Below are 26,592 nucleotides of genomic sequence, written 5' to 3'. Positions count from 1 at the left end.
TGTGCTACATTAAAAAATATCAGTATTTAAGCAATCGTGGAAATATTGAGGATTAGAAAATGTTTTTTTTTTTTCTATTTTCCCAAGAACTTTGAAAAGACCCTTTTTTCTGGTAGTGAAAAAACACCGGGGCAAAGTGTGTCAATCAATGGGGCAAAGTGTGTCATGTTCTTAAATATGATGGTTTAAATTTGCAGGATCCAGTAAAATTATCCTACAGTGAAAACAATTGAAGTTGCATGCTTAGGTAAATAGTGCAAGTTTTGCAGTTTTCCGCAACGAGTATTCAATATTTTCGACATGTTGTTTTGATAGTTTCATCGCTTGATCTATTTTGGAGCTCATGCCTCATTTTCAAAACCGTTGTTATTTTATTTACATATGGGTTATATGGGTAATCTAGATTAAACAATAGAAATTTAAAACGTATTCAAAGTAATATTTTTCTAACTTTACATTTCCATCTCACCCCGCAGGCTGCTATGACACACTTTGCCCTAAGGCATGTTATTTGAATAAATATGAAAATTACCACCCGCTTGCAAATAAATAGCCTGTAAATCACATAAACATAAATAAATAATTTATCTATAATATAAGCAAAATACATTGAATTTTTAAACAATAACTAGTTTTCCATTTGGATGTATCGCATAAGCGACGCTGCTAAAAATTTCAATCATTTTCAAGTGGAACTTACAGCTTGCTGTTTATTCCCTCCGTTAGGTAGGTGATTCATCGAGTCCTTCACCAACCGCTTATATGTTCTATATATTCTACGTATAAATCTACGTATCCGATATCGGATAATCTACGTAAATCCGATCTACGTATATTCTACGTGTAGAATACTATGTAGATAATCTCATCTTAGTTGTAGAATGTAGTTTTGTGCAATCTAACTCCATGTGTAGTTGTCAATCAAAGCGGAGTTGAGCAGGTCTGACGTCAGGTCTGACCTGGCCAATTTGAAGGCACCGGGAGGGTCCACTAAATTTTCTAGGGATTACTGGCCATGCTTGCATGCTGTTCGTGGCGCGCCCGCCTCTAATATCTTGTAGGTACGTTCAGTGGGTCCACAGTAAAATCGAAGCTAAAGCCTACCCACTTCATTTCCCAACTTGATTCGGGTTAGGTACTATACTGGGTCTCAATTCCAGTCATTGTATGCTCGAATCCAGATTGTGGCAGTAGAAAGGCTAGGTCACACCGTCAGGTGGATTAATTCGGGTTTTTACCTTTGTTATACTATAACAAAGGTTTAGAAATTGGTCGAAAAACACGAAAATGATTCAAGGCCCGGAGGGCCGAGTGTCATATACCAATCGATAGGGTTCGACGAACTGAGCAATGTGTGTGTTTGTGGCGTGTGTGTGTGTGGATGTGTGTAACACTCTCGTTTGAAAAGTGTCACTACCTAGTAGATCACTATTGAATTGTTTTTCGAGCTGACGTTCCGTTTAAAAGTTATAAGCAAAAATGTAAAAACTAAAAAACTCGATTATCCTTAGAACCGCTTAACCAATTTCAATAATTTTAGTATCAAATGAAAGCTCTTTTTACTGCTACATCCTGTGCAAAGTTTCGACAGAAAAGAATAAGTAGTTCAAAAGTTATGCTTAAAAATATGTTTTGACTAGGTCTCAATTGGTCGAACGTTTCTCAGAGATGACTAAACCGATTAATGCTCTATAAGTCTTATTTGGCAAGTAACATAGCCTCATAGATCACTATTGATTTGTTTTTTGATTGGATGTTTAATTTGAAAGTTATGAGTAGTCGTATACACCATAATAAAATTTACAATTATTTATAACGATTTGAATCAGATTTCAATTATTTTAGTATCAAACGAGAGGCCTTAACGCTGTGAACATATCTGTCAAATTGTGGTGTGTCTTTGGAAAAGTTTATTTAAAAATATGGCGCAACTTTTTACACTATTCGGGTGACCATACATCCACCTATTAGGGTGATACAAATTTTTGTTTGTTTAAAATGCGTCCAGAAAAGCACAATTTTTAACAAGAGTTCTAGAACACAATAAAATAAGCAACTTTGCTGTACATAATAACTATCTATTTTTTACTGGTTGTAAAATGTAACGAAAATTGAAAAATTGAGATATCGAAAAGCGACTACGTCACAATTTAGATAATACAGTTTTACACATAAAAAAAATCAGCCAAATCGGTCCTTTAGATACTGAGATACACGTACCGTCGCTGAAAACATATGGTTTCGAGGAGAGCGCGTTTAAACTATTGTACAGCATTGCACTTCCTTTCAAGTGATCCCACAGTTTTACTGTCAATTCTCAACGAGACCACATACCGAAAAATACTTAGGGCTCAACATTTCTGAAGGTAAAAGGCTTCTGAAAATGCAAAGCAAACAAGTAACATGTTATGTCTGTTGAAAAGATTTTGAAAAAAATATTAAACTATGTCAGTCACAAGTTACAAATAAATGTATAACAATCTCAGTAGTGAAAATATAACAATAAACATCTGCTTTTTGGAAATATCTGAACCGATTTGACTGCAATAACTAACAAACGGAAAGTTTTGTTGTCAATTGAACAGAATTTGGGTCGGATGTACGGTTCCGAAGATATGTCCGGAACAAGGTCCGGAATATATGAAACTTGAACATAGAAGCACCTTGAATCATACTAAACCCATCATGCGACACCCCCAAGTACTCGAAATTGCATAACTAAACCATTGGTAGTCGTATAAAATGTTCAGGACATCATCGGATACATCTGAACACGTCCTTGAATGTTCCGGATCAGTTCTGAAATACAACATGTGACATCTTTAAGTACTCAAAATTGTAAAAGTAGTTCATTTGTCGTCATATAAAGTTTCCAGGATTACATTCGCCACAGTCGGACACGTTCTGGGAACGAATACATCCAGGAAAACGGCCAGTTTATAACTTAAACCAAACCCAAGAATGCGACCCCGCTCGAAATCTCGAGCTCGATCTCGAAACTCGAAATAACAACTAACAAATAAAAGGAAGACATTTTTTAATTGCTTTCAAATATCATACAAATTTTTCAGTACATTACATACACATGCATATGTATTGATGAAAACCACCAGTGTTATCAAAAAGTTGAATTATGTTCCGAAGGCGTGTCGAATTCTATCTCAAATGACAAATGAGATGGTATAACAAAGGTTCCTTATATCAATAGGTGGATTAAATCTTGTTTTTATAACGGAAAGTGAATACGATTTATACACTTATAACCCAGCCATTTTCTAAAAGACCTGAGATATCAATTTAACCATTGCATTAGTTACATGAGAGTCTTAGTAATAAGTTTTCCCTTTAGAAATACTTACATCAACTTATCAAAAAAATCTTTGCATTGAAAAATATACAGAAAATTATAGATATTTTGGTTATTAAGAACGACTTCAGCTCATTCAAAATTAGTTTAGAATGAAATGGTAGATTTAACTAGTTCTCACCAGATGACATATTTCTTTATAATGAAAGGGTTTGCTGAATTTGTTTTACAAAATACTACAATTGTATTGAAAATTTTACGGAACGGATCGAGTTTCAAAAAATGTTTAGCAAATTTAAAAAAAACTCGAGTTGAATAACTGAAAACTGACTTCTAAATTGAACTTGGGTTGAAACACAAACATAAATGCACATTTTCAATTGGTTCGAGGATACCTTTAGAACTTGATGAGGTAATTTAAATGAAAATAAAATTATTTTAAGAGTTATTCAACCATTATTTGGTGGCTCTTAAAGAGACTTATTGGTGCATGATTTATAAAACTTTTGCAACATTCACTTAGAATTACCAAGTACATAGGTAACACCTACCAAGCACACGATTAGAGGTGACAAGCTTATCCAAGTCTCCTGGATACAGCAGATTTCCAGAGGTTTGACGCTCGGGAAAGGTAATCGTAAAACGCTTATTTTAGTGAATCATAGTAAAAGTTTCGGCAGGAATTCGTTAGAAGATACTCATTTCGTTTGAAGAATTACCAGTGGACCTACTTCAGAACCATAAACATGTGCATTGTGCCTTATCACCCTTGGTGATGCTTTTCCAGCCTTGTACGACTTTTGCCATTAATTTTCGAAGCTAATCGGCTAAATTCACGTACCAGTTATACATTTGAATGTTTCGCAGAAACTAATTAGGGTACGGGAGAATATTTTCAGCCCATTAAGCGGTAGCCTAAACAATATTCAGGAATTACGTTGAAACTATATTCATTCGAGACAAGATTTTTATACCAGTTGATAGAATAATGTTTACTGAATATCGGCGTTTATTTTGGTCTTAATGAAACGCTACTGAATTTGAGTTATAGTCGCGAGAAATGATGAAGTCGCTGCGGCTAAATTGCGCCCATTTGCTATAGTGGTGTCTGTGTTTTTTAAATCCGATCGGCCGAAATAGCCTGCACAGGGATTAGATGCTTTTCAAAAACAGATCAAAAGAGAGACCGATGGATAACGTGTCGGTATTGCCTAGATACCGGCTCATTACAGATAACTAGATTTGCAGTGACAACATATCATACATATGCATTCGCACCAGAAGCAAGTGGTTGTCACTCAAATACTAGCTATGTCAACACGATAGAAGAGTTTCAGGCCCAACTGCATCACATCTTGGTAGTAGTGTAAATAAAGCACCATATGCTGAAATTAAAAGTAAAATGCTGCAGATTGCTAGTGAATGAAAATTGATTTATATTTTCATATCAGAGGGGAATTTTTGTGTGCTTCCATGATGAAAAGAAGTAGAATTGTTCTGTACTGTGACATCATATTCACAGATGTTTAGTTGCTAGAATAAGTAAACGTGATCATAATTGTGTGTTTTCCAAACCAATCAAGAGCTGATACGCGTAAGCGATTTCTGCTGTTTTTTTCAGTCTGATTACGTGCCAGTGAAAAAGCAGTGGTATTGATGTTTATTGACTAAAATTTGGCAAATTACCTACATTTTTATGAAAATAGTTATCATACATTAAAGCTTATGAGTGCTACATTCGTTTCAGTATTGTTATATAGCGGCAAAGTTTTTATTTGGGAAAGGGCAGCAAAAAAGGTAATGTTTGCCGAATTTAGTAGCGTGCTGGAAATACCCTCCCGTACCCTATGTGATCAAGTAGTCTCTGTTTCATTAGAACGGGGATTGAAAGTCCGTCCTTTTTTCAAATTTTATCTTTCCATCATCTTCGTAACTGAAAGGTGTGTCGATGCACTACCAGCAGGCCGCGAAACTGTTACTGTTTTTGCAGCACGTAGCTACGAAAACTGATAGTGTTTTGTGTTGCATTTCAGGTTGTCTGGAAGGGCTCAGCATAAAAATAAAAGTTGAGGAATTGAGATCTCAAATATCCAATATTCAATAAAATAGCAATACTTAGACTAAAAGGTTATAAAAACGATAGAATTCACTCTCACATCTATTTGATAAATGCAATGCATGTATCAATTTTATACCCGAAAATGCTCAAACGTGATTGGCTGGAAGCTCATATAAATTCACTAAGATTATTCAACTTTATGTAAAACTTCCAGCAGTTAGCTGTAAAAATCCATCTTTTTGTAAAAGCTACAGAGTAGGCAGACGTTTTATGAATCGATTGGCATGCAAAACAGCAAAATCCGCACAGAACTGACTGAATTATTGTCGTTCAAAATCTTTCACTTTTTCGTGTCACGACCATTTTTGTTTTCGAACATGCCACCCTATTAAAGTAGTTGACGTAGTCCTGCGTCAAAAATCCACGCCGCATTTTCAACGGTGATGAAACATCAAGTTCTCTTTTCAATCCAGTCATTGCGTCCAGTGGTAATCAGAATGTGTACACGATTCAGCGATCTGATCTAAAGAAGAATGTAACTGACTGTTACATTCGATGCTTTCCCTCCAGATATTATTTTGCCGGACAAACGATTGTCTAGGCTCTAGGCAATTGTTAATGAGCTTTGCAGACTGGAGTGTTGGGAGATCCGATAAAGAATGGATGGATATGACCTACATTCTTATATATTCTTTATCCACTCTTGGTTAAACTAAATGTTTCTTTTCCTGTAATTTATTCCGTCGATGGTCACACATCACACGCTGGTATAGAGGCAGCTGAGTTAAGTAAGGAACCAGGGGGCTCCGTACTCGCAAGGTTACCGAGTCTGCTTTGACAAGCGAGTGGTCGTGGGTTCGAATCTTAGCATGGATTTATTCTCAGACCTCCCCCCCCCTCATTTACCCTTCCTTCATGCTGAATTCTAAATTTACCCACTGAAGCCTCTTGAAAGTACAAAAGTTCCTCCTATAGTTAAGTGTACTGGTCAGAGGAACGAATGAGTCCACGTCAGGCACGGCTATAATATGGGATAGTACTGGCAGTGAGGAATAAGTGTATAAAGTAGATCAAGCTTTGAAGGAAGGGTAAAGCCCAATACACACAAGCACGCATAAAATTTAATAAGCATATCGCTCATTCAACAGCGATTATAGCAAAAAGAAATGCAGTGCAGGTCATACAGCAAACACCCGGGCGATATCACAATAGATCAACTATATTGGTCGCAGTGATGTGTCCACACAGGAAAAAAAGCAAGGAACTAAACATTATAATCATTGCGTTATATTCAAACGCGACATATATTATGCAACCAGCGGATGTTGCCATTTTTAAACCTTTAAAAGGTAGTTAAATTAGCTGCATGGAAGACAATTCATGCAGGATTTGCGGTCTATACCATTTTGACGCAGATGCTGTTGATTATACACTTGCTGTCGCTGAGTATTGCTTCATCGAAACAGACAGTGGCAATCCTATCGCGATCGGAACCCGGTGCATTCGAGATTGTTTCTGCAAGTGTACTGGTAGATCAAAATGATTTAAAAAACGCGTTTCAGTTGATTGGCCCCGAGAGAATAAACTCATTTAACGAAAATAACATGATCTTCAAGGCTCTGACAAAGTTCTTTTCGATTTGTGCCATTATTATCATTAGTTTTTAAAATATGGCAACAGTTCTGCAGGTATTAGTGATAACAGCAGCATTATGCGTATTGCCAAAAACTTCAATGAAATTTATTGCTTGAAATCACTCTTGGTTCGTTCCAACCTCAGAACGGTGCCAGTCGAATAGAGTCGGTGCAACGGAGGTTCAGCCGCTTTGCGCTCCGTAGGTTACCATGGAATGATCCGCTCCGGTTACCAAGCTACGAACAGTGCTGCAAATTAATCAACTTGGATACCCTGCAAACACGTCGGGACGTAACTAGAGCCGTCTTCGTACCAGATGTTCTGACATCCCGAATTGACTGCCCGTGGATTCTAGAAAGACTCGACATCTTAACTCGGCCTCGCTTAACACGGAACAATTCCTTCCTGCATATACTGCACCGGCGAACTGATTACAGTACTTTCGGTACTATAAGCGGTTTGCAACGAAACTTCAATCGTTTTGTTTCCTACTTCTACTTCGTGCTGAAAAACCAATTTAGAACTCTAGCTACTCGTATTTCGCTGGTTGGGCCACCACCTCGGCCCAATTAGTAAAAGTGATTCGTTAGTTGGGCCTACAGACAGAATGGCAAGATTACATGAGGGGTGCATGCATCGTTTTTTGCTGGTGTTACAATTTTGTAAAACGTTGAATCGATATTGAGCTAATCTCGGATTTTTGTTTGTTTGAAGCATAAAACGGGATGTTTGTTTTGAGAACAGGCGAAAAATGCATGCAATATATATATATATATATATATATATATATATATATATATATATATATATATATATATATATATATATATATATATATATATATATATATATATATATATATATATCTTATATATAAAAATGGAAGTGAAAAAGTTCGACCGCGCATCACTTGAGAACGGAGCGTCCGATTTGAGCCGTCTTTTCTTTATTGTGTTCGTTTCCACCACCGCTATGTTTTTACGGCGAGAAAAATTGAAAAATTTACTGGGAAGATAGGAAAACTCGAAAAATTAGTTTTCCATATAAAACCCGTGACGCACTGTATGCGCCATGTCATTGGCTGCTATGATCATCGTACGATTTTTTGCAGCACCGTGGTCGTATTCAAACAAACACATGGTTACCTTCATTGAAATCGCCACATCGAACAATGCTCTTAAACATTTTGGGGGTTTACAATTTCAGAAAATAACCATTTCAATAGGTCCAACTTATTAATCAACCTAAACTCAAGCCTAAAGCGTCAACAATAAAATTTGTTAATTTCATTCATTCGTTCATTCATTTATCAAATTTATGAAACAAACACGAATCATTTTCATCCTTTTTACATCGGATGCGTAGCTAGAAGATCCAGTGCAGGTTAACAAAAGGTTTAAGCACTAAATTCACTAAATTGCCACTTCCCAATCATCAAAAGAAGAATACATTTTGCATATGTTAACGGATTATGAGCATATTCGGTTTAACTGAATATCAAGCTAATAAATCAACAGTTAGAGCATATGATTTAGAAATTAAAAAAAAGTGAACGAAGCAACTATTACACATCGTATTTAAGGGATCAGTCCCGGCGTAGTGGTTAGCATTCACGCCTTTCACGCCGAGGACCCGGGTTCAAATCCCAACCCCGCAGAAGTCAGGAATGACCCAAGCTGGTTAAAGTGACTATGATCAAAACAAAAAAAATCGTATTTAACTTTCAGTCGATTTCATTTCGTATTAGACTCTTTAGAAGAGTAAAAAGATTTATAAAATGACGCTTTTATGTTAAATTGTTTTAGTGCGTGAATTGCTAAAGGAAACATTACAGCGATCAATTGATTTTGTGGAATAATAAAATTTAGTTTGTTTTGAGAATAACAGTTATCGTGATTCAGCAATGCAATTCCTTTGGGTAATTCTTATCAATAGATTTATGAATCAAAAAAAAATCTAATGACTATTGATATTGAATACATATCAGAATATAAAATTGACCCTTAAATTATCGAGAAATTCCAACGTTGCAGCAGACGATATTAGCCGTTGTACCAAATTTTACAACAAGTATATTAACATCCAGTATTACTATTTTTAACCAGCCGAGTTTTTAAAACAAGACTCAATGCAACTACCACCAATACGACTGATGATATTGCGGGGATTGGCAAACCAACTTTTACACCGATATGCATTTCTTACTAATGACTTAATACAGTTGTTAAATTTAGACATTCTCTGAAATCCCGGCGTTTCGAAACGCAGAACTCCTTAGACAACGGCAAAACTTGACTTATACCTAGAATATATCCCTTTTTCTAAAACGCAGCAGGAGTTCATCTGAAGTTTACATATCGTATATTTAGTCCAATTTGTGGCAGTACGAAGTTTGCCGGGTCTTCTTATATATATATACTAGCTGACCCGACAAACTTCGTATTGCCACAAATTAACCTGTGTTGTACATAAATCATGAATCTCGGATGATCTTTGTCACTTCTCGAGTTTTGCAAGCCCCCCAGTGGGCGGCGCTTCCGACGGCGAGTCACCGGCAACACTCGCGACCGGCTCGTCCTGAATGATCTAGTGTTACTATAGATAGCTTTTGTGGTCTTGTTATTGATTAATGTTTTATGGAAGAGTCTCGAATTTCTCGAGTTGGATTAGTTTTTGAGTTTCGCAAAAATTTCTGTTTTATTTGTATGCGAGTCCATATCCCCCTACCACAGGGGTGAGAGGTCTCTAACTATCATAAAATAAATTCAAGACTCAAAAATCTCCTACATGCTAAATTTGGTTCCATTTGCTTGATTAGTACTCAAATTATAAAAAAATTTGTATTTCATTTGTATGGGAGCCCACCCTCTTAAAAGGGGAAGGGGTCGTAATACACCACAGAAAAAAAATTCTGCCATCTAAAACTCTCACATGCCAAATTTGGTTCCATTTGCTTGATTAGTTCTAAAGTTATGAGCAAATTTGTATTTCGTTTGAATGGGAGCCCCCCCCCCTCCTAAAAAGGTAAGAAGTCCTAATTCATCATGGGAAAAATGGTTGCCTCCAAAAACACCCACATGCCAAATATGGTTCCATTTGCTTGATTAGTTCTCGAATTATGAGGAAATTTGTATCTCATTTGTGTAGAAGCCCCCCCTCTTGAAGTGTGGAAGGATCCTAATTCACCGTAGAAAATATTTTTGCCTCCAAAAACCTCCACATGCCGAATTTGGTTCTATTTGCTTGATTAGTTCTCGAGTTTTGGGGAAATTTGTATTTCATTTGTATTGGAGCCCCCCCCTCCTAATGTGGGAAGAGGTCCTAATTCATCACAGAAAAAATTCTTGCCTCCAAAAACACCTACACGCCAAATTTGGTTCCATTTGCTGGATTAGTTCTCGAGTTATGAGGAAATTTGTATTTCGTTTGTATAGGACCCCCCCTCCCAAAGTGGGGAGGGGTCCCAATTCATCATTGAAAAAAAAATTGTCTCCAAAAACACACACATGCCAAATTTGGTTCAATTCGCTTGTTTAGTTCTCGAGTTATGAGGAAATTTGTATTTCATTTGTGCAGGAGCCCCCCCTCTTAAAGTGGGGAGGGGTCCTAATTCACCATAGAAAATTTTCTTGCTCTCGAAAACCTTCACATACCAAATTTGGTTGCGTTTGCTTGATTAGTTCTCGAGTTATGAGGAAATTTGTATGGAAGTCCCCCCTCTTAAAGGGGAGAGGAGTTATAATTCCTCTTATAAAGAGGGGAGGGGTCTCAAATCACCATAGAATAAATTCTTGTCACCAAAAAAAACACCCACATGCCAAATGTTGTTCTATTTGCTTGATTAGTTCTCGAGTTAGGAGGAAATTTGTATTTCATTTGTACAGGAGTCCCCCCTCTTAGAGTGGGGAGGGGTCCTAATTCACCGTAGAAAATTTTCTTGCCCTCGAAAACCTTCACATGCCAAAGTTGGTTCCATTTGCTTGATTAGTTCTCGAGTTATGAGGAAATTTGTATGGAAGCCCCCCCTCTTAAAGGAGAGAGGAGTTACAATTCCCCTTATAAAGAGGGAGGGGTCTCAATTTACCATAGAATAAATTCTTGTCACCGAAAACACCCACATGCCAAATTTGGTTCTATTTGCTTGATTAGTTCTCGAGTTATGAGGAAATTTGTATTTCATTTGTATAGGAGCCCCCCCTCCTAAAGTGGGGAGAGGTTCTTATTCATCATAGAAAAAAATTTTGTCTTCAAAAACACACACATGCCAAATTTGGTTCCATTTGCTTGATTAGTTCTCGAGTTATGAGGAAATTGGTATTTCATTTGTTCAGGAGCCCCCCCTCTTAAAGTGAGGAGGGGTCCTAATTCAACATAGAAAATTATCTTGCCCTCGAAAACCTTCACATGCCAAATTTGGTTCCATTTGCTTGATTAGTTCTCGAGTTATGAGGAAATTTGTATGGAAACCCCCCCTCTTAAAGGGGAGAGGAGTTATAATTCCCCTTATAAAGAGGGGAGGGGTCTCAAATTACCCTAGAATAAATTCTTGTCACCGAAAACACCCACATGCCAAATTTGGTTCTATTTGCTTGATTAGTTCTCGAGTTATGCAGAAATTTGTGTTTCATTTGTATGGGAGCCCCCCCTCTTAGTGGGGGGAGGGGTCTCTAACCATCACTAAAACCTTTCCTGGCCCCGAAAACCTCTACATGCAAGTTTTCACGCCGATTGGTTCAGTAGTTTTTGATTCTATAAGGAACACAGGACAGACAGACAGACAGACAGACAGACAGAAATCCTTCTTTATAGGTATAGATATATATATATATATATATATATATATATATATATATATATATATATATATATATATATCGAGGCCTCCCAGTTGGCCTCGAGGTAAGACGCTGGTCTAATAAGCCAGTCGTCGTATGTTCGAATCTCGGCTGGGTATTAACTTCATTTAAATTGGTTCAATGGATCAAATGTTATAAATTTTTAAAAGAAAGATGGAAAAAATGGTAATTTTGGGACCACACTGACTCAGAAAACAGAACCCTAAGTACCAAATAAAAATACAGATTTAAAATGTACTGCAAAGGAATAACTACACAAAATTTGAATAAAATCGGAGCAATTTTGAATTTCGATGTCTTTTTTCATGATAGTTGACATGCATTATGGCTAATGGTTGATATGAATAAAATAAGCCCTATGCGTAAAATTACGCTGAAATATTACATAATTAAAAAAATAATTAATAATAACAATATATTTTGTTCATTTAAGGTGAAATTAGTCGTCATCGATTCTGCCTATTTCAAAAGCAGTTTTTTTGTTTGAAACAAAAATTCTGTTCATGAAAATATATTCCCTGTGTTCAGATTGGCAAGAAGAATGCAGTATTTACATTTTTATAAACAGAATCCCGTTTTTGGACCGAAAAACTGCTTCCGAAATTGGGCTTTCCGACAAAAAGTTGACGACTGCTAGTTTCTCGTTAAATTATTTAGGAGCAAATTATTTTTCCCCAAATTTGTCTACTTTCCAAATACAGTAGGAATTCGAATTTGACAACAAATGCGTGTCAACTATGTTGCCAAAATCGAGACCCTTTTTCGATATGAAAAAAATTAATGTAAATGCTTTAGAAATTGACTAAATATCATTAATCAATGATTGCAACCATGTTATGTTTAAAAAGTCCGACAAGAGCTATCCGTCCGGTGCAAATAAGTTATTGGCACTCTGCGATAAGACGTAGTTCTACGGCAGTAGAAATATTATTGTTCAAAACCACATAACTTTTTTTCATGAAAATACTGAGGGCATCATTTCTTCGTCATTTAAAGCATGTATGCGGAAATTGATTAATATTTAAGCACATTTTTGGAAGTGTATCTTGTGTTGCAAAAACTTACATCCCCTTACTCTCAATCAATCCGACAGTTTTAGGAGATATTTGTGACAGCTGTGATAAATAGAGATGAGCCCCACAAGTGAACAAACAAGTGAAGTCAAAAATTGCCTAATCATATTAATATTATTAGCTTACAATAAAATTGCTTGCATTTTCCATAATTTCGTTTTAGGGTATTTTATGTGTAACAAAACAATATCTTAACCATCTAACGGGCAACACCGTAAAAATGTTGCGTTGAACATTTTTTGTGAATAAAGGTACACTCAAAAAAAGCTCAAGTTTCGATTTTCATGCGAAAATAATTATCTAGAGAAGCGCCAGGTAAAAATATCAAGTTTTTTTTTTTTTTTCATGTCTAACTCAGACATTTTTTAAATTCAAATTAACTTCAAAATTGACATACCTAAAGCTTGTAAATTCCTCACAGAAAAGAAACTTAGAAGCCAGTCATTTTGTTCTAGATGTTGTTTTTCTGTAAAAGAAGGAATATTCGAACAACGTTTTTTTCGGAATTTTCCTGAATTTCTGTTCATGAAAGATGATAACTCTTAAACGCATGGTCAGAATGTTGTGATAATATCAAAAAATCTTTTCTGAACACATTTTCTTATTGTTAATGCGAAACAATTTTTCTCATCGGCCTGAAGCCCTTACCCGTAAGAGGATTAAATGCAAATATCGCAGTTTTCCCTTGAATAGCATTGTTTCTCTAAAACACCTAAATCAATAAACTGGATAAAGAAAAATCATGCAGAATTTAAATATGGGATTCACGCAAGATCTTTGATAGGATTGACACAGGACCTTATTCAAAGCCATTCCCAGATAAAATAAGTAAAATAATTTTTGAATAATTACTTCAACATGCTTTAATCAGCATTTGCAGATATTTGCCATAGGTATTTGAATAGAATTATCTAAAATTAATCCGCTATTATTTGCTTCGAATTACTAACGAGGACATACTTATTAATATATGCATGATTAAAAAGGCAACATGTCCTACTTGACCAGTACATTTTATTCGCTTGTCATAAGTGCGTGAAAAACTGGCAAGCATTCTTTTGTCATTATGTGGCTACACAAACACGTTTAATGTAGGTACTATACTACAGACCCACTACAGACATAACGACGCGCAGGGGAACCAATCGGAGTTACAATTCTGCCGGCAAAGAAACGGCAACTTACCAATTTGCTAAAAGATTCACCAAGCGATAAATAGATTTTTCTTTCCGTTGTGTTCAAAAAAGCAGCCAGACTATTTAGAATAGGATGTTCTACGGATTTCACAAAGGTCTTCTGAAGGGTCACATTTTCCAGTTCTTGTAGTAAATCTCCATGCACTAAAACGCCCCCAGTATAATCAGTTTTTTATTACAATTTGTAGACCGACCATTTAGCTATAGGGAAAAGATTTGAACATGCTCTGCTATCACGTTAATGGGCACAATATTGCAGTAAATGCAATCACATTTGCATTATTTCTTCGGTATCGACGAGTTTATATTATTTTCTCAGTGATCACTTTGAATTTCGGTATACACTCAGTCACCACCCTTTATTGAGCCATCTTTATTTTTATTTATTTTTCTGAAATTTAGCTGCGACCGATAATTTCACTACTCATTCAGCAGATCAATGGACAATATTATACGTATACCAACAACTTTGTCACAAACACATCCTTTTCGGCGCAAAACACTTCCGAATCACTTGGATTTACCATTTATATCCACAAACACATCAATAACTTAGCACATACACTCATGCATTTCGCATTGATCAAAATTCTTTCTATCACTAACACAATCGTAGCGCGTTTCCAATTCTTCGCACTCTCATTCTCTCCCTTCTGTCGTTGAAGTTGTGTTACTGCTGCTGGATTGGTGTCCGAGGGATCATTCAGCCACTAAATGCAACCGAACTTTTCTTCCGACTTTCTTCTATCCCATGAAAACTTTAAATAATTTTTGTATTTTCTACCACACTTTAACCACCTTTCAGTAAATCAGTTTTATATAGTTCCTCGTTGACTGCACTTTAATCAAACACAATCCAACAATTTCACTGTGCAAGCATAGAAAATCGCTGAAAAATTATGTTATGAAAAAACATCAATTATTATTTCAAACCCAGCACTCAAAGTGACGCGTTAAACTGTGTTGTAACAAAAATGGCTACCCGTAAAAGCTGTTCCTCTGATTGTGCTCTGAGCTCTCTATAGTCTCTACTCTACACACCATTCACGGCTCAGTTAGCAATACCGTCTGCCTGCTACGGCAACGGCTACGGCTGCAGCACCCATACGCTTAAACAACAGAAGCTATTCTTGAGTTCGACTTCAATCGGTCACAGTGGGCTGAAGGTACCAGTACACTGTTTGCTTAAGCATCAAATATTTGACTGATCGTGTTAAATAAATTTGAATGTGAACAAAATATGCTCTTTGTAAAACAATATTAAAGCTCAGTCCAAACTTTAACTCGAAATTTTTAACTTTTAGTTAAAATTTGACAAATCAGAAGTTATTTCATGGTTATTTTTGATAGTTCAATACATAATTATAATTCTACAATCTAGACCATGAGAAATGCACAAGCGAGGAGGAGAGCTTTGATTTGATTAACTAATTTTTCCTTATCAATGCTTGATGAAGATACAGTTAGAACTTTCGAAATATCGTAATTTCTGCGAATTTGGTATTTGAACCCGGGTCCTCGGCGTGAGAAGCTTGAATGCAATGCTTGAAGCTTGAATTGAATCCGGGACTAACCTCTTTCTTTTTGTTTGTTTATCGTATTGTACATATATTCAAGTATACACACAGAAAATTTCATTCCAATCTGTCAAATATTTACGGAGGTAAACGCACATTTTTGGTTTCAGAAGGTCGCATAATCAACCCTCTTGCATGCATTATGCAACCTTTTGAAAACTAGTGCCAGATTTGTAAGAACGTTTTTAAGTGGTTGGAGAAGGAATGCGTAACTTTGAACGCCTTTTTCTTAAAACTGTGTAGTCAAAGTCGGTGCGCAAGTTTTCTAAAAATATTTTCTAGAAATTAATCGAAGGTTTTTGCTCACCGATCAAAATTTCTTTATTTTAGGAACAATGTAAGAGCAAAATTTATGCCAAAAATCGATTTTTTATATCTGAGAAGTCGCCGTGTTGTCAAAAATTGTTATATTAGTAATTCTTTTGATCAATCTGTAGACAATGTATTATAGGGCACGGGAGGGTATTTTCAGCCCATTAAGCGATGGCTTCTATTTTTTCGGCCTATGGCCTAGTGGAAGAACAGGTGATTTTGACGTTCTTTGAATAAAAAGTAGTAGATTACTTAAAGTCTTGAGAAAATAGTAACATATAACATATTAAAATTGTAAGTCGGCGTATTTTGATTGGCGAAAGAATAGGCTGAATTTAGAAACCTGCTGAAAATACCCTCCCGTACCGTAAAAAGGATGTCATTTTATCATATCAGGTATTGACGTAGGACTACGTCTTACGGCAAGTTTTGAGATAGGGTGTCATTCCAAAAAATCGAAAAATGCGAGCGTCACGAAAAATGAAAGGTTTTGAGCGCTAATAGCTCAGCGGTTTTCCGATCGATTTTCAATATTCTTACACCAATCGATTGGAAAATCTTCTAAGAATTGACCCAAATGAAGAAAAGTATGGATTCTTGATGTTGAACTATTGAAAAATTGAAAATAATGATCCTATGTTTTACCAGAATTCTCGCTTCGTGATTGGTTGGAAGATTCTTTACGATGATCTAAACCTATACCAATTTAATATCTGTGCTTGGGAAGTAAGCCAAAACAAGTGACAGTTCCCTCATTTCAACAAGATTTCTTAACACCGCGGTTCAACCTAGACCATTTTGATGTCCTTGCTTGGGAAGTACGCCAGAGAGAGTAACAAAACCCCCTCGTGCCAACAGATTTCTTACGAACGCGATTAAACCTAGAACGATTTGATGTCTGTGTTAGGAAAGTGTGCCAGAAAAAATGACACAAACTCGTTGTCCCAACAGATTGCAAATTCTTTACTGCGAGACGATTAAACCTCGGCGAACTTGATATCTGTGTTGGAAAAATGTGCTACAGCTGTAGTGTTCGGTTATAATACGACTCTGTATGAATACGCATGCTTGCCGTTTCATTAGAAGTGTAGTGGAAAGATGTGCTGTTGATAAAATAGGATTGAATTGGTAAAATCCCTTCAACGTGGGAAACCATGGATAATAAAAACAATCTTTAATTTCAGTAAGGTAGCAGGAAAGCAATAGTTTGTGTTCTTGATTTTGTTAAATTGTTTTCAAATGCACAATCTTTTGAGAATTGAACGTATGCAATGTTACTACTTTGATAAATGTTACATACAACGCATGTAGCATGTATATATGTTGCATATAGCATGTATACATGAAGAATCGAATGATTACAAGCATGAATACATGCCACTATCACTACAAAGAGACTTACGTAGTCCTGCGTCACCTATATATGCGGTCGTGTCTTGTACACAACCCCTCTGATTTTTTTTTAAGATGTCGACTGCTTTTTCAAAAGGGCCTAACCAAACATGGTGCACCCATGAAATATTTTATATTGGAAAAATAGTTTATTTGATCGAAATTGTATCTTCAACACAGTTGCAGATAATAAAATTGCTTTTCTAAAAAAAAAATGTTCACCGTAAAAATTTTTTTTTTGTTGAAAAAAAAAAAGAAAATAGACTTAAAAAGTTAAATATCTAAATAAACACATTTTTTAAAAATTTTATTTTTTGACCTGATAAAGGTAACAATATACACTACTTTCTCTGAAAGTTTCATTGCTGTCGAATGAAGAGCAAATAAGTTATCATATTTTGAAAATTTCATGTTTTTATACTGTAGTGTATATTGTTATTTATTATTATTAGGCCATTGCAAATCATATTTAAAGTTTTTGTTACCCCCCCCCCCTTGGAAATTGGCTTGAAAAATCGGGTGGTAAAAAAATAATTTGTAGGATTTGAGTCAAATTTCTTTTTATAAAATCAATTGTCTGTGGGCTCTACAGTCTGAAAAACTCGAAAAATGAATCTCCGAGTTGAATTAACGCTTCTAGCATGAAACATCTCGTTAATTCGTAGAACCTGAGCCTTTCTGTAGTTTATCTGTTTCTGCAAACGGATAGTAAAAATGGAGCTAAAATCATGGGAATGTAGGGGGAAGTCGTGTATGGCCGGACAGGCTGATGATTTTTCAGAAATAAAAAATGATAAAAATATTTGCAAAGAATGAAATTATAGTATTTTAAAGGTACTATTTTTCTATTTTTTCCAAATATCTATCATTTCTTGTTTTTGAAAAATCGCTAGTGTCCGGGAATAGAGGCCCTTCCGGCCATAAACGACTTCCCCCTACGGAAGTGGAATCAAATTGGAAAAACACTTTCAATGCTAGGCCGCAACGGTTTATCTCTCCAAACATTTCAATAACTCGCAAAATCCTGGATCTTTCCAAGAAAGATCTAAGCATCTGTTATTATAACAGGACATTGTCCGAGCCGCTATTATATGGAGCTTATGGGAAAACTTCAAGATGATATATGTCGTTTCTGTGGCATAGAAAAAGAAGACTAAGAACACCTGTTATGTCGATGTCTGGCAATTTTTAATATAAGTTTAAGGTTCTTCTACAAAGAGCTATTAGAACCCTCTGATATTTTGAGAACAACTCCCAGCGCAGTAGTGCACGTCATCCGAAGTGCATCACCGGGCTGGACAAATGCTATTAATCAAACAATGACGATCGCCTCTGATAGTGGTGCGTCATCTTGACAACATAGCTATAATAAAAGATATATCACAATAGATCAAACAAATGGTCGCAGTAATAAAAATACCCAACATGGAAAAAAACTTGGCCTAACGAACTGCTCGCAATTGTACTCTGTGATTGACCGAACCAGTAAGATTGCACAAAGAACCAATTGAATGAGGCTTGGGAGTATCATGACATTCTCATTGTGCAATTTCTACTGATTCAATACTTTGAAAATTGATCAACAACGACGTCGCACTATGGGGCAGAACCCGAAAAAGCTCGGACAAAACCTCAAAATTTTTACGTGAGATATTCTGTCAAACTTAATATTCTACGTATAGTACACATATAATCTATAAGAAATATGCATAAATTGTTTTAATAAGTGTTTTTTCAGTTGTCATTAAAGAAGATGAAACACAGTGTAAAAAAAATCAGAGAGTTTGTGTACAAGACACGACCGCATATATAGGTTACGCAGGACTACGTAAGTTTCTTTGTAGTGATAGTAGCATAGATTCATACTTGTAATCATTCGATTCTTCACGTATACATGCTATATGCAACATATATATATGCTACATGCGTTGTATGTAACGTTTATCAAAGTAGTAACATTGCATACGTTAAATTCTCAAAAGATTGTGAATTTGAAAACAATTTAACAAAATCAAGAACACAAACTATTACTCTCCTGCTACCTTACTGAAATTAAAGATTGTTTTTATTATCCATGGTTTCCCACGTTGAAGGGATTTTACCAATTCAATCCTATTTTATCAACAGCACATCTTTTCACTACACTTCTAATGAAACGGCAAGCATGCGTATTCATACAGAGTCGTATTATAACCGAACACTACAGCTGTAGCACATTTTTCCAACACAGATATCAAATTCGCCGAGGTTTAATCGTCTCGCAGTAAAGAATTTGCGATCTTTTGGACGACGTACTTGTGTCATTTTTTCTGGCACACTTTCCTAACATAGACATCAGATTGGACTAGGTTTAATAGCGTTCGTAAGAAATCTGTTGGCTCGAGGGGGCTTTGTCACTCTCTCTGGCGTACTTCCCAAGCAAGGACATCAAAATGGCCTAGGTTTAACCACGGTGTTAAGAAATCTTGTTGAAATGAGGAAACTTTGTCACTTGTTTTGGCTTACTTCCCAAGCACAGATATCAAATTAGTATAGGTTTAGATCATCGTAAAGAATCTTCCAACCAATCACGAAGCGAGAATTCTGGTAAAACATAAGTTTATTATTTTCAATTTTTCAATAGTTCAACATCAAGAATCCATACTTTTCTTCATTTGGGTCAATTCTTAGAAAATTTTCCGATCGATTGGTGTAAGAATATTGAAAATCGATCGGAAAACCGCTGAGCTATTAGCGCTCAAAACCTTTCATTTTTCGTGACGCTCGCATTTTTCGATTTTTTGGAATGACACCCTATCTCAAAACTTGCCGTAAGACGTAGTCCTACGTCAAAAAATTTGGAAAATGAAAAAATAAATAGCATTTAATCTTTTAGTATCTAGGTACCATGCTGCTTAAAATGCAATACTTTTGAAGGACAATTCTAATTAAAGGAATTATAAACTAATAGCTTAGGTGATATTAAGACATATTTTGACGTAGGACTACGCCTTTGTTTACTATACTCGGACTGGGTAGCACTTTGTGAAAACGTAAATAGAAGTGTAACGTTTGAATGAAAGATTTTAAATACTAATAACTACGAAACTACTAAGCGAAAAGGAACAATTTGTATGTCGTTGGATAGATAAAATGACCAGCAATCTTATGGAGGGGCTAAGAGAGCAATTTTAAGGAAGGCGTAAGAGGGGGGCTCCTATACAAATAAAACATAAATTTATCCAAAACGCGAGAACTAATCAAGCAAATAGAACCAGCTTTAGCACGTGGGAGTTTCAGATGGCAGGATTTTTTCTATTGAGTACTGAGACCCCTTCCCCTTCTAAAAAGGTGGGGGGGTCTCCCATACAAATGAAATAGAAATTTCCTCACAACTCTATAACTAATCAAGCAAATGGAACCAAACTTGGCATGTGGGGATTTTAGAAAGCAGGATTTTTTTCTATGGTGTACTGAGACCCTAACTCAAGAACTAATTGACCAAATAGAAATTTTGGCATGTAAGGGTTTTTGGAGGCAGGAATTTTTTCTATGGTGAATTAGGACCTTTGCCATCTTTAAGAAGGGGGAGGCCATGCAAATGAAATAAAAATTCCCAATAACTGGAGAACTAATCAAGCAAATGGAACCAAATTAGCCATGTAAGGGTTTTTGGAGGCATGCATTTACTTTATGATGGTTTGAGACCCATCATCCCTGTGGTAGGAGAACTTTCATACAAATAACAAAAAATTTTGCGTATGTGCCATCTTGTATTCTGGTATGTATCAAGCGGTAAGCGGTGAAAGTAAACTGGTAAAACCTTCTCGGAGCAAAAGACAATGAATCGACGTCGCAAACTTACCAGTTGCCACTCATGTCAAAAGAGAAGGACATTCGAATGGCACGTCATATTTGCGATGAACGTGCTTTGGTTTTAATGTTATTTGGAACCTAAAGCCCTTTAAAGGCCACAAGCGAGTTAAAGTAAGATTATTAAAACATGCCAAGCTACGCATAATCAACCTTTAATTTCAATTAATTTATTATTAATTTATATTTATTATTAATTAAATTTCACTCTTCTCTTTTAAACATTCTCTTAAACAATGGCACTCACATAAACATACATATGCCAGAAATGCAGTTTATATTAGTCTTTCACCCCTATTCTGTATTTCGAACGAATCTTTATTTCGTTTGACTTGTTCCAAACGACATGTTTTGCTCATTTGGTTTTGCTGGCGGAAATTTCGTTCGAAATACTAATCCGTTCAAAATATAGAATAGCGGTGTTTGATCTAATGATCTGATATAGTCCTACGTCACCCTTTCGTACAACGCTTAGGGCTGTATACCTTGTAGTTTTTTACTAGTAGGCTTTGTTCTGACGAAGTGTTTTAGAACAAAAAATTTGTTATTTTTGTCAATTTTCAATAGTGTGTAGTAAAATATTTCCGCTTTGACACTACCACAAAATCAACATTCAAGGTGTTAAGACACAACATTATTATCGTTATTATTTCGTTTGACTTGTTCCAAACGACATGTTTTGCTCATTTGGTTTTGCTGGCGGAAATTTCGTTCGAAATACTAATCCGTTCAAAATATAGAATAGCGGTGTTTGATCTAATGATCTGATATAGTCCTACGTCACCCTTTCGTACAACGCTTAGGGCTGTATACCTTGTAGTTTTTTACTAGTAGGCTTTGTTCTGACGAAGTGTTTTAGAACAAAAAATTTGTTATTTTTGTCAATTTTCAATAGTGTGTAGTAAAATATTTCCGCTTTGACACTACCACAAAATCAACATTCAAGGTGTTAAGACACAACATTATTATCGTTATACATTGGATACATTACATACATACGATACATTGGAGGACATTGTAAAGGCGAGAACAGCTTTTTCCCAATTAGCTCTGTTTCAAGTCAAATGGCAGTAGAATATGTTCAGCTGGACTATCAGCTCGATTGAACTAGCCTCCATTTTGTTTATTTAGAGTCGAACATGTTGATACGTGTTTGCAGGATAAACAGATTGCTACTCTGTCAATTACTCGTTATTTTTTGTGCCTTCTGCCAGGCTTTGGCTGAGGCCGATGACCGAATATCTCGCCAATCGTACCTTTTGCTGCGTATGACCTAATGGCCTAAAATTAATGATATAAATAATTTCAAATATAGCGATGATCGTACTACGGAAACTTAGTATTATAAATGATCGAGAGGCATACCATAAAATATGCAAAGATGGTCGAAATTTATCCTTTAAAAATCAAAACAAATGCTAACAGAGCAAAAGAAATATGAAATATTTTCGTCTTTGCAATGAGAAATGACTTCTAAAATCGTTTAAAATTGTTAATCCATTAAAAACACATGAATGCACTAAAGCAAATAGTAGAGGAAGTTATCCTATATAGTATAATCTACCTATAATGGACCCTCGGATAAAATTTCGGGATTTATTAGCTTATATTTCTTATTTCTGAGGATATATGACACGAAACAGAACGTACTAAACATAACACACGTTGGAGTTTATAAAATTTTAGCTTAATTTCATTATTAATGCTTTGAAATCGACATTTTCAACAAGTAAGGGTCCATTATACGGTTAACAATGCAAAAAATGTCGCCATTAGCGCACCCTCTTCATGCAATATACACTAGAATTCCTATAATTAACCCGGTCGTTATTCTATCGTAATCCATAAAAGAAAAATGGACATTCCAATCTGTTTTAAAAAATATGTAAAATATAGAGATTTGCAGCATAAATTGATAGATTTAGGCTTATTCGAAAGTTACTAAAATTTAAGTGCGATCGCTCGGGTGTTTAGCGTTACGCGTTCAAAAGAATTTATAGAAAGGTCCATAAATGGATGATTTACCCTATATCAGAATAATAATACTAAATTACACTTGATATACAGATTGTGATAATTTGTATAGGAGTTAGGAGATCGTCCGACTATTAATTTCGACTACATACTGAAAAAAATGTGTATTTAAAATATTTATAACTTGATTTCCGTAAGTCCTACAATTTTGGTATGTTCAGTAACTTTACAGGACAAACAACTTTTCTGAAGACAACATTTCTAGTCATTATTTAAAAAATAAAACTACAATGCCATCTATAGGAATAAAAATATAACTACTTAAAATTTACAAAAGGACGCGAAATTTTATAACATACAATGAAGACAATAAAGCTCTACGAAGCATATGAAAGAAGTTATGAGGTTTTATCCGAGCGCCGGGTCAAGCTGCCCCACTTGGGATGAAGGAATATGAATCCGATACTTGTTGTTGCTGAAGACCGCGAGTACCACTCAGGGTTGCCACATGCACAGATTTTTCTGAGTTTAACAGATATTTGAAAGAAATCGCCTGTACAGAATCTTTATGCATAGAATACAGATTTTCACCAATTGCACAGATTAAACAGATATTTGAGCTTTTACAATAAGAGTGAAAGAGATGGAAATAGGCAGCACAATGACTCTCCGTCTCTTTCACTCTCATTGTTTTGCATTGGACAGATTTTTGCACAGATATTTTTTCTCGCTGTATAGATGGTCAGCTTTTTCCAACAAAAAACACAGTATTATATGTGGCACCCCTGGTACCACTGGATGTACGAGCAGGGTTGCCACATGCACAGATTATTCTGCGTTTAACAGATATTTGATAGAAATCGCCTGCAACGCAACAAATCTAAGTTTTTTTTCAAATCTGCATCTCTGCTGTACAGAATCTGTATGCATAGAATACAGATTTTCGCCAATTACACAGATTAAATAGATTTTTGAGCTTTTCAAATGAGAGCGAAAGAGACAGAAGTAGTCAGCAAAATGACTCTCTGTCTCTTTCGCTCTCATTGCTTTGCATTGGACAGATTTTTGCACAGATATTTTTCCTCGCTGTACAGATGGACAGATTTTTTCAACAAAAAACACAGAATTATATGTGGCATCCCTAGTACAAGTAGAGGGAAGTCCTCGGTTACGGTTGGACACTTAAGGTTTGTAAGATAAAACTCAACAAATACCGGCTTTATTCCATCTATTTTCACTTTAATGTAGAGAAAAGTAATATTACTAGTAAAAAATAACATAGCAACAAGGTTAATTTTGAAAGTAGACAGTGCTTGTACACAAATTAGCTCAAATCGAAAGCTGTCTCCTATGCTCGGATACAATAATCTGATCTATTATTTAGTTTTATTTTACATAGGAATCAAAGATATAGCAAATCTAAACGAAGTAGGTAAATTTCGCTGATTACTTTACTATCCGGTCATAGAGGACAGGTTGGTGTCCGGCCATAAAGGACACGACAAAGTTTCAAAAAATTAAGTTTTTTATTCAAGATCTTGTATTTTCATATCAAATTTAAACTGTTTCGAAAAACAACTTTATCAAGCCAACGTTCAGAAATATTGCATCTTTTATTTATTAAAAACATTTGCAACTGCTCTTTTCTCATTGGTTTACCTTTTGAAATAAAGACGTCATAATTGGGATACCATGAAATCTTTCAATTTATCATTGTTCCGTGCTTTCCGAATCTTTGTTTTTGAAAAATCCTAGTGTCCTGCCATAGAGGACTTCCCCTATCGCGGGATAGGATTTGTGTAGGGGAAGGCACAGGTCAGGGTTCATCTTAATAGATGATATGATTCAACGAAATAACGCGCGTGTCGGCAATTACATCTCATCTATTACAAAAACTTTCGCGAAGTCTCCATTGTAAATACCCGTTTGTAAAACGCGTTCGACGTATCTGGGCCTGAATTCGATACATTGGTAAACATTCGTTTAGCCGCACTCTATTTTTTCTTTATTTTTGTTTAAAAGATAATCGATTGCTCTATTTTGCTTTCACAAGGTGTGTGACGTTTATTTTTATAAAATTAATTCATTTAAAATGATTTGGACTCACGTTTTGCTAAGAAAATATCGCATTATGACATAATGGGTTAGTCATTCGTTTAGCCGCATCCCCTAAATTTCAGCGAAAAAATAAATTTGTTGCTGGAAATTTCAAATCCAATCCGAAATTAATATTTCGTAAGCCCGCCTCCATTTAGGATCACTTCTAAATTTCGAGTGGAAATGGAATCCGACGGGTTTTCCAGTGTTGCCTTGTCCATTTTAGACCAGCCCTTCTTAATTCCTGCCTTAAGGCTGCAAACGATGTCAAACTGTAGACTGCTACGTAGCCTATCCCAGCCAAGACTCCCCAAAGTTTCTTTATCGGGTCTGGTGACTGGCCAATCAAGTAGCGGAAAGTATGGCTAAGATAACCCTGCCTTGGATTACATGGAAACATGGGTCGATGCGTTATCTTGCTGCAGTACAATACATATTGTCAGTGGCGTTATTTGCCCTATGATCAATCAAGATGTCCTTCAGTAGTTCCAGGTACATCCCAGTGTCCATTCGGGTAGAAATGAAACAAACAGCTGGCTTGCTATGGCAGAAGAAAACTCTCCAAACTATCTAACTCCCTGAGAAAAGTAGTGGGTTCGAATCTGGTTATAATGCTCCGATTACAGCTTGGTTCGATCCATGGATCCCCCAGCTTGGATAAAAGATAGCGATACACAACTTTTTAAGCGTTGTTCCAAATAAATCCCCCCCCCCTTTACCGCCTCATCTTTCGCTCTTTTGCCTTCACGTCTAGTCACAAACAGTTAGATCCTATCGACTCTTTGTTTCATTACTTTCTCCTACCGTTACCTCCGTAAATTGTAAAAACTACCGTTATCTTAATCGAACTCCGCCACTTAAATTTCGGCTCAATCTTTCGACGCTTTGTTGTCTCATATCGTACCAATAACAATTGTGAGGCTCCAGCCTATCTAAATTAACTTTTTTGTCGTGTGAAAGCGCAACATTTCACCATTTCGACACTTTCGGGCAAATTTGAGTTAATTCTGTTTCTGGGTGGCAGTCAGCTTCAGCTTTCTTTCACGTTTCTTCAAGAGTAAACCGAACTATCAAAACCCGAATCAATCCACCTAGCGGCGTGATCTAGCCTTTCTACTGCCACAATAATCATTATTTAATTTCTCAGGAACATCTATAATTAACTTCACTATATTTTGAAATATCCGTTCCGTATTCCTCAAAAACTTTATTTGCCATTAAAATTCACAACCTATTGCGTACAATAATTATATTTTCTTTCC

The 26,592-nt window shown here is 35.9% G+C and overlaps 1 protein-coding gene across 4 annotated transcripts in view; it reads right to left on the bottom strand.

Annotated features, from left to right (window-relative positions):
- Positions 1–26,592, bottom strand: part of LOC128744736 (zinc finger protein 609) — a 67,711-nt gene that overhangs the window by 27,576 nt on the left and 13,543 nt on the right. Inside the window, exon 1 of one of the 4 annotated variants that reach the window (XM_053841943.1) lies at positions 14,116–15,049. The exons of the other annotated variants lie outside the window; for them this stretch is intronic. The gene's annotated coding sequence lies outside the window, so the exon portion shown is untranslated. Of the gene's footprint in view, positions 1–14,115; positions 15,050–26,592 lie in introns of those variants that run through there. 4 annotated transcript variants of the gene reach the window in all.

The sequence above is a fragment of the Sabethes cyaneus genome, chromosome 3 (assembly GCF_943734655.1).
Source record: "Sabethes cyaneus chromosome 3, idSabCyanKW18_F2, whole genome shotgun sequence".
NCBI lineage: Eukaryota > Metazoa > Arthropoda > Insecta > Diptera > Culicidae > Sabethes > Sabethes cyaneus.
The sequence above is the reverse complement of the archived record's forward strand: the minus strand, read 5'-3'. Positions and strand labels throughout refer to the sequence as shown.